The sequence below is a fragment of the Oncorhynchus nerka genome, unplaced genomic scaffold (assembly GCF_034236695.1).
Source record: "Oncorhynchus nerka isolate Pitt River unplaced genomic scaffold, Oner_Uvic_2.0 unplaced_scaffold_1888, whole genome shotgun sequence".
NCBI lineage: Eukaryota > Metazoa > Chordata > Actinopteri > Salmoniformes > Salmonidae > Oncorhynchus > Oncorhynchus nerka.
Window position 1 is genome coordinate 33945 of NW_027039437.1, and position 20170 is coordinate 54114.

Consider the following 20170-nt stretch of genomic DNA (forward strand, 5'->3'; position numbering starts at 1 on the left):
CAGGAAAAAAAAAAATGTAATTAACCCCTTATTTATTGTCACTAAACAGTCTCCATATACTGTGTACCGGGGGACCTTCAGACGAGGCTTGTGAGGCCCGTGGACGTCCTACAGCCAAACAACCGACATGTATGTATTTTGAGAGTCTCACCTTTGCACTGACACCGCTCTAGCTCGGTCACCTTTCACCGCAGATGCGGAAGTGTCACATAGGCGGATGCGGTGGAATGACATCTCAAACTTAAACGGATGGATTTTTTAACGGGGATTTTGTTATTATGCTAATTAGATGTATGTAGGGGGAGTGGACATTGACCTTAAGGGGTTATAAAACAATGACTAAAATGCTGAGCAAAGTAGAATTAACACCAGGGAAGTGACATTGACAAGACACAGTTAAACCACCACGGTTAAAGTCAGTCAGTGATGAACAGAAAACAGAAAGAGTGAGGTGTTGTGGTGTGGTATAGTGGTGTGGTATAGAGTGGTGTGGTATAGAGTGGTGTGGTATAGAGTGGTGTGGTATAGAGTGGTGTGGTAGAGAGTGGTATAGTGGTGTAGTATAGAGTGGTGTGGTATAGAGTGGTGTGGTATAGAGTGGTGTGGTATAGAGTGGTGTGGTATAGTGGTGTGGGGTGTGTTATAGTGAGATATGTTATAGTGGTGTGTTATAGTGGTGTGGGGTGTGTTATAGTGGTGTGTTATAGTAAAGTGTGTTATAGTGAGATATGTTATAGTGGTATAGTATAGTGGTGTGGTATAGTGGTGTGTGTTATAGTAAAGTGTGTTATAGTGGTATAGTATAGTGGTGTGGTATAGTGGTGTGGTATAGTGGTGTGTGTTATAGTAAAGTGTGTTATAGTGAGATATGGTATAGTGGTGTGGTATAGTGGTGTGTTATAGTAAAGTGTGTTATAGTGGTATAGTATAGTGGTGTGTTATAGTGGTGTGTTATAGTGGTGTGTTATAGTAAAGTGTGTTATAGTGAGATATGTTATAGTGGTATAGTATAGTGGTGTGTTATAGTAAAGTGTGTTATAGTGGTATAGTATAGTGGTGTGGTATAGTGGTGTGGTATAGTGGTGTGTGTTATAGTAAAGTGTGTTATAGTGAGATATGTTATAGTGGTATAGTATAGTGGTGTGTTATAGTGGTGTGTTATAGTGGTGTGTTATAGTAAAGTGTGTTATAGTGAGATATGTTATAGTGGTATAGTATAGTGGTGTGTTATAGTAAAGTGTGTTATAGTGGTATAGTATAGTGGTGTGGTATAGTGGTGTGGTATAGTGGTGTGTGTTATAGTAAAGTGTGTTATAGTGAGATATGTTATAGTGGTATAGTATAGTGGTGTGTTATAGTGGTGTGTTATAGTGGTGTGTTATAGTGGTGTGTTATAGTGGTGTGTTATAGTAAAGTGTGTTATAGTAAAGTGTGTTATAGTGTGGTATAGTATAGTGGTGTGTTATAGTGGTGTGTTATAGTGGTGTGTTATAGTAAAGTGTGTTATAGTGAGATATGGTATAGTGGTGTGGGGTGTGTTCTTGTGGTGCGTGTCATAGTGAGTTGTGTCATAGTGAGATGGGGTGTGTTATAGTGGTTTGTTATAATGAAATTAGGTGTGTTATCGTGAGGTGGGGTGTGTTATAGTGAGTGGTGTGTTATAGTGAGGTGGGATGTTTTTAAAATTTATTTTACCTTTATTTAACTAGGCAAGTCAGTTAAGAACAAATTCTTATTTTCAATGATGGCCTATGAACAGTGGGTTAACTGCCTGTTCAGGGGCAGAACGACAGATTTGTACCTTGTCAGCTCGGGGGTTTGAACTTGCAACCTTCCAGTTACTAGTCCAACGCTCTAACCACTAGGCTACCCTGCCGCCCCGTGTGTTATAGTGGTGTGTTATAGTGAGGGGTATCAGTGAGTTGTGTCAGTGAGGTGTGGCATAGTGAGGGGTGTCAGTGAGGTGTAGCATAGTGAGTCATAGTGAGTTGTGTCATAGTGAGGTGGGGTGTGTCATTGTGAGGTGTCATAGTGAGGTGGGGTGTGTCATTGTGAGGTGGGGTGTGTCATAGTGAGGTGTCATAGTGAGTTGTGTCATAGTGAGGTGGGGTGTGTCATAGTGAGGGGTGTCATAGTGAGGTGGGGTGTGTCATAGTGAGTTGTGTCATAGTGAGGTGGGGTGTGTCATAGTGAGGTGTGGCATAGTGAGGGGTGTCATAGTGAGGTGGGGTGTGTCATAGTGAGGTGTGGCATAGTGAGGGTGTCATAGTGAGGTGGGGTGTGTCATAGTGAGGTGGGGTGTGTCATAGTGAGGTGGGGTGTGTCATAGTGAGGGGTGTCATAGTGAGGTGGGGTGTGTCATAGTGAGGTGTGGCATAGTAAGGGGTGTCAGTGAGGTGGGGTGTGTCATAGTGAGGTGTGGCATAGTGAAGGGTGTTATTGTGAGGTGTGTTATTGTGAGGTGTGGCATAGTGAGGTGTGGCATAGTAAGGGTGTCAGTGAGGTGTGGCATAGTAAGGGGGTGTCAGTGAGGTGTGGCATAGTAAGGGGTGTCAGTGAGGTGTGGCATAGTGAGTGGTGTCAGTGAGGTGTGGCATAGTGAGTGGTGTCAGTGAGGTGTGGCATAGTGAGGTGTGGCATAGTAAGGGGTGTCAGTGAGGTGTGGCATAGTAAGGGGTGTCAGTGAGGTGTGGCATAGTGAAGGGTGTTATTGTGAGGTGTGTTATTGTGAGGTGGGGTGTGTCAGTGAGGTGTGTTATAGTGAGGTGGGGTGTGCCATAGTGAGGTGGGGTGTGTCATAGTGAGGCGTGTTATAGTGAGTTGTGTTACAGTGAGGGGTGTGAGGTTATATTGTAGCTTAGTGAGTGGCGTACCTCCAGGCATCACATGGCCTACATCCTGTACAGTGAGGGCAGAGTTCTTGTCCTCTGTGTTGACCCTGATGACCCCATGACTCAGCCCGCCCATGGAGAGAATGGCCCTGGCAGGGAGGGCTGTACCACGAGCACCAGGCCTGGAGGGGGAGTATCAGAACGATCTCAGTGTATTGTGTAAGAGAGAGGATCAGAGAAAGAGAGGGAAAGAGGTAGACAGATATGTACGTTGTTTACCTGCGTATAGCCACAGTGAGAGCTTCAGGAGAGGAGGCACAGGGGCAGATGACCTCCGGCTTTAACCCGTGAGACTGGAACACGTTGAGGAAGGCGTCGCACGACGACACAGACCCTGAAAGACAGCAGAAATACATAAGAATGTGTCAGCAATGTGTTTCCCTGTTAAGAATCAAACAGATTATATGAATCTAATTGACCGGATCAGATGTTTCTCTTGGAAGTTGTGTGCACTGCATCTAAAAATACATATCAGTGTACCAATAGAGGTGGGGCACTGATGAAGACTATGACAGGTCAAAATTTGACTTCCGGGTTGGAGCGAGCGGTCGCATCTGCACTCGGTCCGCAGGTAGTATTACATTTCATTACATTTCATTATAGTACAACGGTTTGATTTGTCTAATCTTAGCAATTTCTTCTTAGCTAGCTACATAGCCGTCTTCGTATCATAGATAATTGCGTAATTATCGTATTTCGTCGTTCTAACGCAGTCTACACTGCCCTGCAGCTAGCCAGCTAGCTAACGTCCACCGTTAGCTAGTCCACCGTCTACCGATTAGCAGCACAACTATTACACTCAACTGAACGACTTGATTAGTGTAGTGTTAGCTAGCTACATAGTTGTCTTTGCTGTCTTCGTATCCAAGATAATTGTGTAGTTTAGAGTGTGTAGTTTTAGAGTGATTATCTTAATTTACCGAGGTTAGCTAGCCAGCTATTTGTCGTCCTTAACGTAGGAGACACTGCTAGCTAGCCAACAGCTAGCCAACGTCTACCGAACAGAACTTCCGCACTCAACAATCCGGTCGCATTTCGCTTCGCTCCACAGGTAGTATCACATTTTTCATTTCATTTCATTACAGTACAACGGCTTGATTTGTTTGATCGTAGCTAGCTACATAGCTGTCTTTGTATCAAAGATAATTGTGTAGTCTAGAGCGATTTCCTAGGTTAGCTAGCCAGCTATTGTCGTTCTTTTAACGCAACGTAACGTAATCAACACTGCTAGCTAGCCAGCTAGCCCCGAATAGCAGCACAGTAGAAACTATTACACTCAACGGAACGACTTCATTAGTGTAGTGTCAACAACGCAGCCAATGCCAGCTAGCCTACATAGTCAACAACGCAGCCTCTGCCAGCTAGCCTACTTCAGCAGTACTGTATCATTTTAATCATTTTAGTCAATAAGATTCTTGCTACATAAGCTTAACTTTCTGAACACTCGAGACGTGTAGTCCACTTGTCATTCCAATCTCCTTTGCATTAGCGTAGCCTCTTGTGTAGCCTGTCAACTATGTGTCTGTCTATCCCTGTTCTCTCCTCTCTGCACAGACCATACAAACGCTCCACACCGCGTGGCCGCGCCACCCTAATCTGGTGGTCCCAGCGCGCACGACCCACGTGGAGTTCCAGGTCTCCGGTAGCCTCTGGAACTGCCGATCTGCGGCCAACAAGGCAGAGTTCATCTCAGCCTATGCCTCCCTCCAGTCCTCGACTTCTTGGCACTGACGGAAACATGGATCACCACAGACAACACTGCTACTCCTACTGCTCTCTCTTCGTCTGCCCACGTGTTCTCGCACACCCCGAGAGCTTCTGGTCAGCGGGGTGGTGGCACCGGGATCCTCATCTCTCCCAAGTGGTCATTCTCTCTTTCTCCCCTTACCCATCTGTCTATCGCCTCCTTTGAATTCCATGCTGTCACAGTTACCAGCCCTTTCAAGCTTAACATCCTTATCATTTATCGCCCTCCAGGTTCCCTCGGAGAGTTCATCAATGAGCTTGATGCCTTGATAAGCTCCTTTCCTGAGGACGGCTCACCTCTCACAGTTCTGGGTGACTTTAACCTCCCCACGTCTACCTTTGACTCATTCCTCTCTGCCTCCTTCTTCCACTCCTCTCCTCTTTTTGACCTCACCTCTCACCTTCCCCCTACTCACAAGGCAGAAAATACGCTCGACCTCATCTTTACTAGATGCTGTTCTTCCACTAACCTCATTGCAACTCCCTCCAAGTCTCCGACCACTACCTTGTATCCTTTTTCCTCTCGCTCTCATCCAACACTTCCCACACTGCCCCTACTCGGATGGTATCGCGCCGTCCCAACCTTCGCTCTCTCCCCGCTACTCTCTCCTCTTCCATCCTATCATCTCTTCCCTCTGCTCAAACCTTCTCCAACCTCTCCTGATTCTGCCTCCTCAACCCTCCTCTCTCCCTTTCTGCATCCTTTGACTCTCTATGTCCCCTATCCTCCAGGCCGGCTCGGCCCTCCCCTCCCGCCTCCGTGGCTCGACGACTCATTGCGAGCTCACAGAACAGGGCTCCGGGCAGCCGAGCGGAAATGGAGGAAAACTCGCCTCCTGCGGACCTGACATCCTTTCACTCCCTCCTCTCTACATTTTCCTCTTCTCTCTCTGCTGCTAAAGCCACTTTCTACCACTCTAAATTCCAAGCATCTGCCTCTAACCCTAGGAAGCTCTTTGCAACCTTCTCCTCCCTCCTGAATCCTCCTCCCCCCCCCCCTCCTCCCTCTCTGCAGATGACTTCGTCAACCATTTTGAAAAGAAGGTCGACGACATCCGATCCTCGTTTGCTAAGTCAAACGACACCGCTGGTTCTGCTCACACTGCCCTACCCTGTGCTCTGACCTCTTTCTCCCATCTCCTCCAGATGAAATCTCGCGTCTTGTGACGGCCGGCCGCCCAACAACCTGCCCGCTGACCCTATCCCCTCCTCTCTTCTCCAGACCATTTCCGGAGACCTTCTCCCTTACCTCACCTCGCTCATCAACTCATCACTGACCGCTGGCTACGTCCTTCCGTCTTCAAGAGAGCGAGAGTTGCACCCCTTCTGAAAAAACCTACACTCGATCCCTCCGATGTCAACAACTACAGACCAGTATCCCTTCTTTCTTTTCTCTCCAAAACTCTTGAACGTGCCGTCCTTGGCCAGCTCTCCCGCTATCTCTCTCAGAATGACCTTCTTGATCCAAATCAGTCAGGTTTCAAGACTAGTCATTCAACTGAGACTGCTCTTCTCTGTATCACGGAGGCGCTCCGCACTGCTAAAGCTAAATCTCTCTCCTCTGCTCTCATCCTTCTAGACCTATCGGCTGCCTTCGATACTGTGAACCATCAGATCCTCCTCTCCACCCTCTCCGAGTTGGGCATCTCCGGCGCGGCCCACGCTTGGATTGCGTCCTACCTGACAGGTCGCTCCTACCAGGTGGCGTGGCGAGAACCGTCTCCACACCACGTGCTCTCACCACTGGTGTCCCCAGGGCTCTGTTCTAGGCCCTCCCCTATTCTCGCTATACACCAAGTCACTTGGCTCTGTCATAACCTCACATGGTCTCTCCTATCATTGCTATGCAGATTTACACACAATTAATCTTCTCCTTCCCCCTTCTGATGACCAGGTGGCTAATCGCATCTCTGCATGTCTGGCAGACATATCAGTGTGGATGACGGATCACCACCTCAAGCTGAACTCGGGCAAGACGGAGCTGCTCTTCCTCCCGGGAAGGACTGCCCGTCCATGATCTCGCCATCACGGTTGACAACTCCATTGTGTCCTCCTCCCAGAGCGCTAAGAACCTTGGCGTGATCCTGGACAACACCCTGTCGTTCTCAACTAACATCAAGGCGGTGGCCCGTTCCTGTAGGTTCATGCTCTACAACATCCGCAGAGTACGACCCTGCCTCACAGGAAGCGGCGCAGGTCCTAATCCAGGCACTTGTCATCTCCGTCTGGATTACTGCAACTCGCTGTTGGCTGGGCTCCCTGCCTGTGCCATTAAACCCCTACAACTCATCCAGAACGCCGCAGCCCGTCTGGTGTTCAACCTTCCCAAGTTCTTCACGCCACCCCGCTCCTCCGTCTTCCACTGGCTTCCAGTTGAAGCTCGATCCACTACAAGACCATGGTGCTTGCCTACGGAGCTGGGGGAACGGCACCTCAGTACCTCCAGGCTCTGATCAGGCCCTACACCCAAACAAGGACACTGCGTGCTCATCCACCTCTGGCCTGCTCGCCTCCCTACCACTGAGGAAGTGGTTGTTCCCCGCTCAGCCCAGTCAAAACTGTTCGCTCTGGCCCCCCAATGGTGGAACAAACTCCCCACGACGCCAGGACAGCGGAGTCAATCACCACCTTCCGGAGACACCTGAAACCCCACCTCTTTTAAGGAATACCTAGGATAGGATAAAGTAATCCCTCACCCCCTTAAAAGATTTAGATGCACTACTGTTCCACTGGATGTCATAAGGTGAATGCACCAATTTGTAAGTCGCTCTCTGGATAAGAGCGTCTGCTAAATGACTTAAATGTAATGTAAATGTCAATGCCAGGACAAACAATAGTTTGGGGAATAGATAAAGCAATCATGAGTGACGTCCTGCTACGTATACGTGACTCACAGGACAGGTTGATGTGTCTCTGGTCCGTGTGTGTGTGTGTGTGTGTGTGTGTGTGTGTGTGTGTGTGTGTGTGAATGACTCACAGGGTTGGCTCCATCAGCTACTATGAGCATGCGTATGGAGGACAGGTTGGTGTCTCTCTGGTCCCTGTGTGTGTGTGTGTGTGTGTGTGTGTGTGTGTGTGTGAATGACTCACAGGGGTTGGCTCCATCAGCTACTATGAGCATGCGTATGGGAGGGACAGGTTGGTGTCTCTCTGGTCCGTGTGTGTGTGTGTGTGTGTGTGTGTGTGTGTGTGTGTGTGTGTGAATGACTCACAGGGGTTGGCTCCATCAGCTACTATGAGCATGCGTATGGAGGACAGGTTGGTGTCTCTCTGGTCCCTGTGTGTGTGTGTGTGTGTGTGTGTGTGTGTGTGTGTGTGTGTGTGTGTGTGTGTGAATGACTCACAGGGGTTGGCTCCATCAGCTACTATGAGCATGCGTATGGAGGACAGGTTGGTGTCTCTCTGGTCCCTGTGAGCCATCATAGCCCAGTGGAGGTCACGACACTTCACCACGGCTACACGTGCTGCAGGGGAGAAACAAGAGGGACAGCTCAGGCTCACAGCTCATCGCCTCAACACATAGTGCTAATTCTAATCGCTAATAAAAATGGGTCATGTTCATTAGGCACGAAACTGAGAAGAAAAAGTCTGAAACAGGGAGGTAATGTCATGTTCCTTCAGACAACGTCTTAAAAAGTTTTGCTACAATGTTTCCTAATGAACACGACCCAGACTACCTTAATCCATAGCATGCCGTTTAGGATGCTAATGCGTGCTAGTGTCTATGCAGTTTTCAATATAAAAGTTATAGCTAACTGTAGCCTTACCTTTGTGTATGTGGACTCTTTGCACCCAGGACATGGGACAGGCCTTCATGACAGCGTAGGGTACAGTGATGGTGTGGATCCTGTTCATGACACTGGTTAGCACCCCGTGCCACAAGCCCATGTCCTTCTTACAGTCAAGGACATTGACCAACGTTTCTCCTGAGAGAGACACAAACATTTGAAATACTTTATTTCAATGCACATCACAGTCATAAAGGATTCAAACATTTGAAAGGTTACAGATACACAGACACTTCAAGGATACCAACAGTACATTCTCCATATAGCGAGGTTACCACAGGACATGTAACAACAGCTTCATATCACATGATAAGTCTACAATATAGCTGATTTAACTGTGGACAAAGGCAACACTGTGTTCCAGGAACAGTCTGGTTGCCTGCCTGCCTCTGTGGATTCCCTCATGGATCTAATGTTCTCTGAGACAAAGAGGCTAAAGTGCTCTTTGTCTAAAAGCTGATCTGAGTGAGTATATGTATATATATATATAAATATATAGAGAGAGAGCGTGCGAGAGAGCGGCTATAGGAGGACGGGCTCAATGGTGTGTGTTAATCATGCACTTACCTTCACAGTAGTTGCAGGCCTGTGTCAGGGCTTGACAGTGTGTCAACAAGGCTATCTTAGACACGGCTACTCCATCACCGTCCCTCTTTACTGGCCTTGTACTGAGAGAACAGAACAACAGAGGTAAAGAAATAAATGCAATCACAAAATAAATCAGCGATACTAGGGCTGTCCCCGACTAAAAACAAATCTTGGTCGACCAAGAGTCGTCTGCTGTTTCGACCAATCGATTTGCTGAAATTTTTATACGCATTTTTCCATATATAGACACATCCTATGTGTTTTAATCAAATCAGCTATATTCACTGAGCTTGTCTGATGCTTTAAGCGCACTGTTTGATTAAATAATTAAGACACACAAATGACGAGAGGGAGTCCGACCGCAATTGATTTGATTGTTCCGGGCCTGGCGCAAACTTGCTGCGCTGTGTTAAATAAAATTTAAAAAGAAAGCGAGTGACTGTGTGACTAGCACCCATTGTCTCGCTCTCCTCCTTGCTGCAACGACCACCACAGAGCATCAAAGTGCATCGCACTGTCCGTGTTAATGAAGCGAAAACATAATAAAATGCAATTTCCGACTGAAAAGTTGTGACCGAAACTCCTCATTTGTTTGGGTAAAACATCCCCCATCCCTCAACTCTTGCTCTCTTTACACATGTATGCATCACGTGGCCCATTTTTATTTGTATTTTTCACCTTTATTCAACCAGGTAGGCTAGTTGAGAACAAGTTCTCATTTACAACTGCGACCTGGCCAAGACAAAGCAAAGCAGTGAGACACAAACAACACAGAGTTACACATGGAATAAACAAACATAAGTCAATAATACAATAGAAAAAGTATATATACACTGTCTGCAAATGAGGTAGGATTAGGGAGGTAAGGCAATAAATAGGCCATAGTGGCTAAATAATTACAATATAGCAACTAAACACTGGAGTGATAGATATGCAGAAGATGAATGTGCAAGTAGATATACTGGGGTGCAAAGGAGCAAGATAAATACAGTATGGGGATGAGGTAGGTTGGATGGGCTATTTACAGATGGCCTATGTACAGGTGCAGTGATCTGTGAGCTGTTCTGACAGCTGGTGCTTAAAGTTAGTGAGGGAGATATGAGTCTTCAGCTTCAGTGATTTTTGCAGTTCGTTCCAGTCGATGGCAGCAGAGAACTGGAAGGAAAGGCGGCCAAAGTAGGAATTGGCTTTGGGGATGGCCAGTGAAATATACCTGCTGTAGCGCGTGCTACGGGTGGGTGCTGCTATGGTGACCAGTGGGACTGACTTATAGCATATCTAAATCAAATCAATAAATTGGTTATAAACTCTGAACCCCATAACATGTGACAGCAAACTGGATGCAGAGGACGTGACAAACTGGAAATAGGAGAATGTTTACTGGTTGCTCAGGAGGTAAAGGAGAAGTTAGTTGTGGAAAATACTGCAGATCAAGAAAATAAGGTAAGGAGCAAACGCTGTGTGCATATTATGTTATTATTATTATTATTATGTGCCAAACAGGTGCTGTTAGATTAATGTCATTTTTCTGACCGTTAGGAACAATGTAAACAAAAGAAATGAGCGTACCGTGAATACATTTTCTGAAATGGAGCAGTTTAGGCCTATTTATTGTTTATGCAAATTATTCAACAGTGGCTTTATTTTATTTTAATTAAATTCTTGATTGCATTTCAAATCATGAATGACTCGTATACTGTGTGATGACATTAATGAATTCATGATAGATTGATACAGTAGCCCGTAGAAGTATTGAAATATAGTCCTAAGTAAGTTAGGGTGTTAAGACTAAACAGAATGCGCTCTTAGGCCTACAGATCGATGGTGGTTATACAAGGCTGCTATACCCTGCCTACTAATGATGATGACATGACTTATTATAATAATGATGATAATAATAATAATAATAGTGATAGGAAGGAGATCAAGGAAAAAGGAGGGTTATTATTAATAACAATAATTCTCTTGACAATTTGGAACAGTGTAAACATTAAATAAATAAATTATAAATAATACCAGAGAATAATTTATTTTTTTATTTCACCTTTATTTATTTAACCAGGTAGGCTAGTTGAGAACAAGTTCTCATTTACAACTGCGACCTGGCCAAGATAAAGCAAAGCAGTGCGACAAAAATCAACAGTTACACATGGGATAAACAAAAGTACAGTCAATAACAATAGAAAAATCTATATACAGTGTGTGCAAATGGAGTAAAGAGATAAGGCAATAAAAAGGCCACAGTGGCAAAGTCATTACAATTTAGCAAATGAACACTGGAGTGATAGATGTGCAGATGATGATGTGCAAGTAGATATGCTGGGGTGCAAAATATCAAAAAAAGGCAAAAACAATATGGGGATGAGGTAGATAGTTGGATGGGTTATTTACAGATGGGATATGAACAGCTGCAGCGATCGTTAAGCTGCTCAGATAGCTGATGCTTAAAGTTAGAGAGGGAGATATAAGACTCCTGCTACAGAGATTTATCAATTTGTTCCAGTAATTGGCAGCAGAGAACAACTGGATAGAAAGGCGGCCAAAGGTGTTGGCTTTGGGAATGACCAGTGAGATATACCTGCTGGAGCGCATGCTACGGGTGGGTGTTGTTATCATGACCAGTGAGATAAGGCAGAGCTTTATCTAGCAAAGACTTATAGATGAAAAAAATGGTAAAGCCTTTAGTACAGCATAGCAAAGATTAAAAAATATTTTTTATCGAACATGTGGGTTGCGTGAGGCTTGGTGGTCACGGAATCAGTAGGCTATTAACTTCTTTGGGATAGGGGGCGGCATTTTCACTTTTGGATGAATAGCGTGCCCAGAGTGAACTGCCTCCTACTCAGCCCCAGATGCTAATATATGCATATTATTATTAGTATTGGATAGAAAACTCTGAAGTTTCTAAAACTGTTTGAATGATGTCTGTGAGTATAACATAACTCATATGGCAGGCAAAAACCTGAGAAAAAATCCAAACAGGAAGTGGGAAATCTGAGGTTTGTAGTTTTGAACTCAGCCCTATCAAAAAAAACAGTGAGATATGGGTCAAGATGCACTTCCTAAGGCTTCCACTAGATGTCAACCGTTTTTAGAAACTTGAATGAGGCTTCCACTGTGAAGTGGGACCGGATGAGAGCTCTTTGGTCTGGCAGAGTGTCACAGCCTCATGACGCGCGGTCACGAGAGTTAGCTCTCGTTCCATAGCTTTTCTACAGACAATGGAATTCTCCGGTTGGAACATTATTGAACTTTTATGACAAAACATCCTGAAGATTGATTCTATACTTAGTTTGACAAGTTTCTTCGTCCTGTAATATAACTTTTTTGAACGTTTCGTCCGAATGGACCAGATCGCGCTCTTGGATTTGTTTACCAAACGCCCAAACAAAAGAAAATATTGGACATAAATGGACATTAACGAACAAAACAAGCATTTATTGTGGAACTGCGATTCCTAGGAGTGCATTCTGATGAAGATCATCAAAGGTAAGTGAATATTTATAATGCTATTTATGAATAATGTTGACTACCCAACATGGCGGATATTTCTCTGGCTGGTTTGGGCTCTGAGCACCGTTCTCAGATTATGCTTTTTCCTTAAAGTAAAAAAAAATCTGACACAGTGGTTGCATTAAGGAGAAGTGTATCTAAAGTTTAATGTATAATAGTTGTATTTTCATCAACATTTATTATGAGTATTTCTGTGAATTAATGTGGCTCTCTGCAATATCACTACATGTTTTGGAACTACTGAATGTAACACGCCAATGTAAAATAAGATTTTTGGATATAAATATGAACTTTACCGAACAAAACATACATGTATTGTGTAACATGAAGTCCTATGAGTGTCATCTGATGAAGATCAAAGGTTAGTGATTCATTTTCTCTCTATTTGTCCTTTTTGTGACTCCTCTCTTTGGCTTGAAAAATGGCTGGGCTTTTCTGTGAGTCGGTGGTGACCTAACATAATCGTTTGTGGAGCTTTCCCTGTAAAGCATTTTTTAAATCAGACAATGTGGCTGGATTAACGAGAATTGTATCTTTAAAATGGTGCCTAATACTTGTATGTTTGAGAAATGTGATTTATGAGAATTCTGTTGATTTTGTATTTGGCGCCCTGCAATTTCTTGGCTGTTGGCGAAAGGTTCCACTAGCGGAACGGGATTCCCGTTCCCCAGTCCTAGACAGGTTAAACAAACACTCATACAGGCAAGAGAATCAGGATCGGTCTTATTTCTGTAGATATATGTGGATGATTTATAAAGCCAGGCACATTTAACAGTTAGGTTATTGACTATAGACCTAATTAAGTTGAGGTTTCCTTTCTCCTGACTTTTCTTAGACAATAAAGGTAAGGGCTGTTTTCTCATCTCATAATTTCGCTGCTGCCTTCACCGCATTGTTCTCAACACCAATATGCTGGTTAACTTTACGTTTCAAAACCGGGGACACCTGACAGCGACCCACTATCCAACACAGGAGAAAGAGCATTTGTCATGAAATAATATTTTTACTTATGTTTTCCCAATTTTTCTTACATAATATAACCAGAAGGAATTTCAGTAGCACATCAGACTGATGGACTGTGCCATCCCAACGGCCTACACAAAGCATCAGTCCACTCAGACAGGTGTCTTGTACACCATGATTACAGTGGTATCTCTATGCCACAAAATCTAAAAATACAAAAAATAAAAAGGGTAGAAATGTCATGTTTTAGGTCATTAAAATGTACTGAGACTGGACAATCCCTGTCATTTCTCCTAATTGAACTTTTATGTTCACTGATTCTGTTTGAGAGAACGAGAGGTTTTACCTACATAGCACAGCCCACGTGGACATTTAATAATGTAGATAACATGGGTGGTGGAACACGTAATAATGTCATTTATTAGCAACTGTTTTCCTGTATGTGGGTGGCAGAAATATTCACACTTCATCATATTGTTGCACTGTGTGCAACCTCTGCATTTATAGCTACCATTTGGAAGAGGACGTAAAAGAGCCTGGCTGATTTTTTTGTGTGACCTCTCCTATATACAATAAGCGGTGGATTCTTGAATTCAGCTGGCAAAGCTGGGTCCGATGATAAACCATGCCAGTGATTCCTGACCGCATCTCCCACTTTTCACGACTTCAAAGTATATGTAGTTGTGAACATTAGTGTTCTTTAGCAGTTTTTTTTGTAGCAGTTAATCTCGTGTTCCCCTTTCCACGTTAAAGATTCCAATTGATAAAGTGTTTTAGCCACAAAATCGGCCAAAACCCCAATTAATACATTTGGGCACAGTCGATAGCGTACTGGACTTCGGTCTAGAATGTTGAGGGTTTGAAACCTGCTTTCTGCTTGTTTCATTACATTATTATGCCGGTCTCAGAGCAAATAGCCCGTCATTTTCCCAGTCTGTTGCATAGTTACAATGTGTAATCATTGATGTCCCAGGAGCAGGAGTGGTAAACACTGTTGAAGTGTATAATGAATGAGTTTGATACACCTGGTATTGGATATGGCTGAAAAAAAAAAAATTACAGTAAATTTATGAAAATCACTATATGACAAAAAAAAATATGCACAATCGTTAGTGTCTACATTAACTAACATATTTCTTTCAATTGTACATTTTTTGCTTGACTCGTTATAACTACTTATATTTTCTTCCCCGTAATGTTTTGTCATCCATCTTTGCTGAAGTCACCAGGGAAAAATGTGTCATTGGAACCACTCGATATGATTGGTCATATAAAAACCTTGGGACCCAAATGCATAATGAGTGCTCCATCTCCCCCTTGTGGTGGTCTGGAGCAATGAAGCCGTGACACTGGGTACCTCTAAGTCCCACGGTGTAAGATCACAACTTTTAAAGGAGGAACCACTGTAGATGTCTGTTTTATGTTGTTGTTGTTGCTCGACTAAAGAAATCTCGGTGGACCAACAGCCAGTCGACTAAATGTGGTCAGTGCCAAACGATACACAAGTAAAAGAACACAAGAAAAACAGACATACACAAAACGACAAACTAGTTTTTTTTTTCTTCATAAAATACACACAATGTTCAGGACACGTCTCACCTCGATATAAGCTGTGTCTGTGTTGGCGGTGGGGATGTGGGGCTGCCAGTCTTTAGATGGCTTGGTCAGGTACTTGGTGTCTGTCACTACCCACTTCATACGGGGCCAACCTGGGAGGCAGAACACCACCATCAGCATAATGTATACACAGGCCACTACTAGAAGTCAGTTTGATGACCGGACAAAGATCCAAAAGTTGTAGCTATTAAACGGTGCTATTAGGAACATTAGTGGGCATACATCTACCTACCCACATGACCACGGACGTCTACCTACCCACATGACCACGGACGTCTACCTACCCACATGACCACGTGACGTCTACCTACCCACATGACCACGTGACGTCTACCTACCCACATGACCACGTGACGTCTACCTACCCACATGACCACGTGACGTCTACCTACCCACATGACCACGTGACGTCTACCTACCCACATGACCACGTGACGTCTACCTACCCACATGACCACAGACGTCTACCTACCCACGTGACGTCTACCTACCCACGTGACGTCTACCTACCCACGTGACGTCTACCGACCCACGTGACGTCTACCTACCCACGTGACGTCTACCTACCCACGTGACGTCTACCTACCCACGTGACGTCTACCTACCCACGTGACGTCTACCTACCCACGTGACCACGTGACGTCTACCTACCCACGTGACCACGGACGTCTACCTACCCACATGACCACGTGACGTCTACCTACCCACATGACCACGTGACGTCTACCTACCCACATGACCACGTGACGTCTACCTACCCACATGACCACGGACGTCTACCTACCCACATGACCACGGACGTCTACCTACCCACATGACCACGGACGCTACCTACCCACATGACCACGGACGTCTACCTACCCACATGACCACGTGACGCCTACCTACCCACATGACCACGTGACGCCTACCTACCCACATGACCACGGACGTCTACCTACCCACATGACCACGTGACGTCTACCTACCCATGACGCCTACCTACCCACATGACCACGGACGTCTACCTACCCACATGACGCCTACCTACCCACATGACCACGTGACGCCTACCTACCCACATGACCACGGACGCCTACCTACCCACATGACCACGTGACGTCTACCTACCCACATGACCACGCGGACGCCTACCTACCCACATGACCACGTGACGTCTACCTACCCACATGACCACGGACGTCTACCTACCCACATGACCACGGACGTCTACCTACCCACATGACCACGGACGTCTACCTACCCACATGACCACGGACGTCTACCTACCCACATGACCACGGACGTCTACCTACCCACATGACCACGTGACGTCTACCTACCCACATGACCACGTGACGTCTACCTACCCACATGACCACGGACGTCTACCTACCCACATGACCACGTGACGTCTACCTACCCACATGACGTCTACCTACCCACATGACCACGGACGTCTACCTACCCACATGACGTCTACCTACCCACATGACCACGTGACGTCTACCTACCCACATGACCACGGACGTCTACCTACCCACATGACCACGTGACGTCTACCTACCCACATGACCACGTGACGTCTACCTACCCACATGACCACGGACGTCTACCTACCCACATGACCACGGACGTCTACCTACCCACATGACCACGGACGTCTACCTACCCACATGACCACGGACGTCTACCTACCCACATGACCACGTGACGTCTACCTACCCACATGACCACGTGACGTCTACCTACCCACATGACCACGTGACGTCTACCTACCCACATGACCACGTGACGTCTACCTACCCACATGACCACGTGACGTCTACCTACCCACATGACCACGGACGTCTACCTACCCACATGACCACGGACGTCTACCTACCCACATGACCACGGACGTCTACCTACCCACATGACCACGGACGTCTACCTACCCACATGACCACGTGGCGTCTACCTACCCACATGACCACGGACGTCTACCTACCCACATGACCACAGACGTCTACCTACCCACGTGACGTCTACCTACCCACGTGACGTCTACCTACCCACGTGACGTCTACCGACCCACGTGACGTCTACCTACCCACGTGACGTCTACCTACCCACGTGACGTCTACCTACCCACGTGACGTCTACCTACCCACGTGACGTCTACCTACCCACGTGACCACGTGACGTCTACCTACCCACGTGACCACGGACGTCTACCTACCCACATGACCACGGACGTCTACCTACCCACATGACCACGTGACGTCTACCTACCCACATGACCACGTGACGTCTACCTACCCACATGACCACGTGACGTCTACCTACCCACATGACCACGGACGTCTACCTACCCACATGACCACGGACGTCTACCTACCCACATGACCACGGACGTCTACCTACCCACATGACCACGGACGCCTACCTACCCACATGACCACGGACGCCTACCTACCCACATGACCACGTGACGCCTACCTACCCACATGACCACGTGACGCCTACCTACCCACATGACCACGGACGCTACCTACCCACATGACCACGTGACGCCTACCTACCCACATGACGCCTACCTACCCACATGACCACGGACGTCTACCTACCCACATGACGCCTCACCTACCCACATGACCACGTGACGCCTACCTACCCACATGACCACGGACGCCTACCTACCCACATGACCACGTGACGCTACCTACCCACATGACCACGTGACGCCTACCTACCCACATGACCACGTGACGCCTACCTACCCACATGACCACGGACGTCTACCTACCCACATGACCACGGACGTCACCTACCCACATGACCACGGACGTCTACCTACCCACATGACCACGGACGTCTACCTACCCACATGACCACGTGACGTCCTACCTACCCACATGACCACGTGACGTCTACCTACCCACATGACCACGTGACGTCTACCTACCCACATGACCACGTGGACGCCTACCTACCCACATGACCACGTGACGTCTACCTACCCACATGACCACGGACGCCTACCTACCCACATGACCACGGACGCCTACCTACCCACATGACCACGGACGCTACCTACCCACATGACCACGGACGTCTACCTACCCACATGACCACGCATGGCGTCTACCTACCCACATGACCACGGACGCCTACCTACCCACATGACCACGACGCTACCTACCCACATGACCACGTGACGCCTACCTACCCACATGACCACGTGACGCCTACCTACCCACATGACCACGTGACGTCTACCTACCCACATGACCACGTGACGTCTACCTACCCACATGACCACGTGACGTCTACCTACCCACATGACCACGTGACGTCTACCTACCCACATGACCACGTGACGTCTACCTACCCACATGACGTCTACCTACCCACATGACCACGGACGTCTACCTACCCACAATATAATGGACATCTAGCAGCAATACGTGCTGACCTTTGAACTGCATGATCTCTCCCTGGGGAGTCTTGGGCAGTCCTTTAAGACAGATCTCACTGGTCAGGGCGAGGCCCACCCCACAGCTGCCCAATAGGAAGCCAATCTGAAGACTGCCTGCGTCCTGAGTTGTGAAACACAAATAAGCATTTGAAAAGGACAAAGGAAATCTAGATCATGACTTAATAAATGCCACTGTATTTTGCTGTGTAATATCAAGGGATGTTATTATAGTTCATTAAATAGAATTTGAACCCAGATATGACTGAGTGGGTATTGAAGTCCAAACCTGTCGAGACAGTGGCACCTCTATGGGTACAGGGATGACCTCTGCTAGGAGACAGCCATAGAAGGCCACCCAGAACATCGCAGGGTCTGTGTTAGGGTACACCAATGCCACCTAGGGGATAGACAGTACAGTTTCAGACACAGTACAGCATCACACAATGGCAGGTTGGCATTTACTGGGATGACTCATGCACTGGAGGGAGCTCTGCAGAGTGGTCACAAGCTGGCACAGCCACAAAGCCATAAAATCTGATTTTAACCCTACCCTTAACCCCAACCACACTGCTAACCCTAATGCCTAACCTTAAATTAAGAACAAAAAAACAAATATTTGTTTTCATGAAATTTTACGATTTTGCCAATTTTGACTTTGCATCTGGTCCATCTAGCGTAAATCGCTCAGTTCTGCCTCCAGGGCAAGATTCATGACAATACACGTCAACCTGCATCACAATGGGGAATATCTTATATTGTTTATTGTGTTGTCTGTGCATTGCATGGAGAAGACACAGATCATGTTTTTAAATAAACATCAATCACTCAATGTGGTAAAGCGTGAAGGAGAGAAGAGTGGAGGAAGTCTGTGTCTGTGTCATCCTGTCTGTGTGGCTGTGTGCTGGTAAAGCGTGAAGGAGAGAAGAGTGGAGGAAGTCTGTGTCTGTGTCATCCTGTCTGTGTGGCTGTGTGCTGGTAAAGCGTGAAGGAGAGAAGAGTGGAGGAAGTCTGTGTCTGTGTCATCCTGTCTGTGTGGCTGTGTGCTGGTAAAGCGTGAAGGAGAGAAGAGTGGAGGAAGTAATCTGTGTCTGTGTCATCCTGTCTGTGTGGCTGTGTGTTGGTAAAGCGTGAAGGAGAGAAGAGTGGAGGAAGTCTGTGTCTGTGTCATCCTGTCTGTGTGGCTGTGTGCTGGTAAAGCGTGAAGGAGAGAAGAGGGAGGAAGTAATCTGTGTCTGTGTCATCCTGTCTGTGTGGCTGTGTGTTGGTAAAGCGTGAAGGAGAGAAGAGTGGAGGAAGTCTGTGTCTGTGTCATCCTGTCTGTGTGGCTGTGTGCTGGTAAAGCGTGAAGGAGAGAAGAGTGGAGGAAGTAATCTGTGTCTGTGTCATCCTGTCTGTGTGGCTGTGTGTTGGTAAAGCGTGAAGGAGAGAAGAGTGGAGGAAGTCTGTGTCTGTGTCATCCTGTCTGTGTGGCTGTGTGCTGGTAAAGCGTGAAGGAGAGAAGAGTGGAGGAAGTAATCTGTGTCTGTGTCATCCTGTCTGTGTGGCTGTGTGTTGGTAAAGCGTGAAGGAGAGAAGAGTGGAGGAAGTCTGTGTCTGTGTCATCCTGTCTGTGTGGCTGTGTGCTG

At 46.6% G+C, this 20170-nt stretch overlaps 1 pseudogene; it reads right to left on the reverse strand.

The window, feature by feature from the left end:
• LOC115118613 (disco-interacting protein 2 homolog B-A-like) overlaps positions 1–20170 on the reverse strand; it is a 54618-nt pseudogene that overhangs the window by 26733 nt on the left and 7715 nt on the right.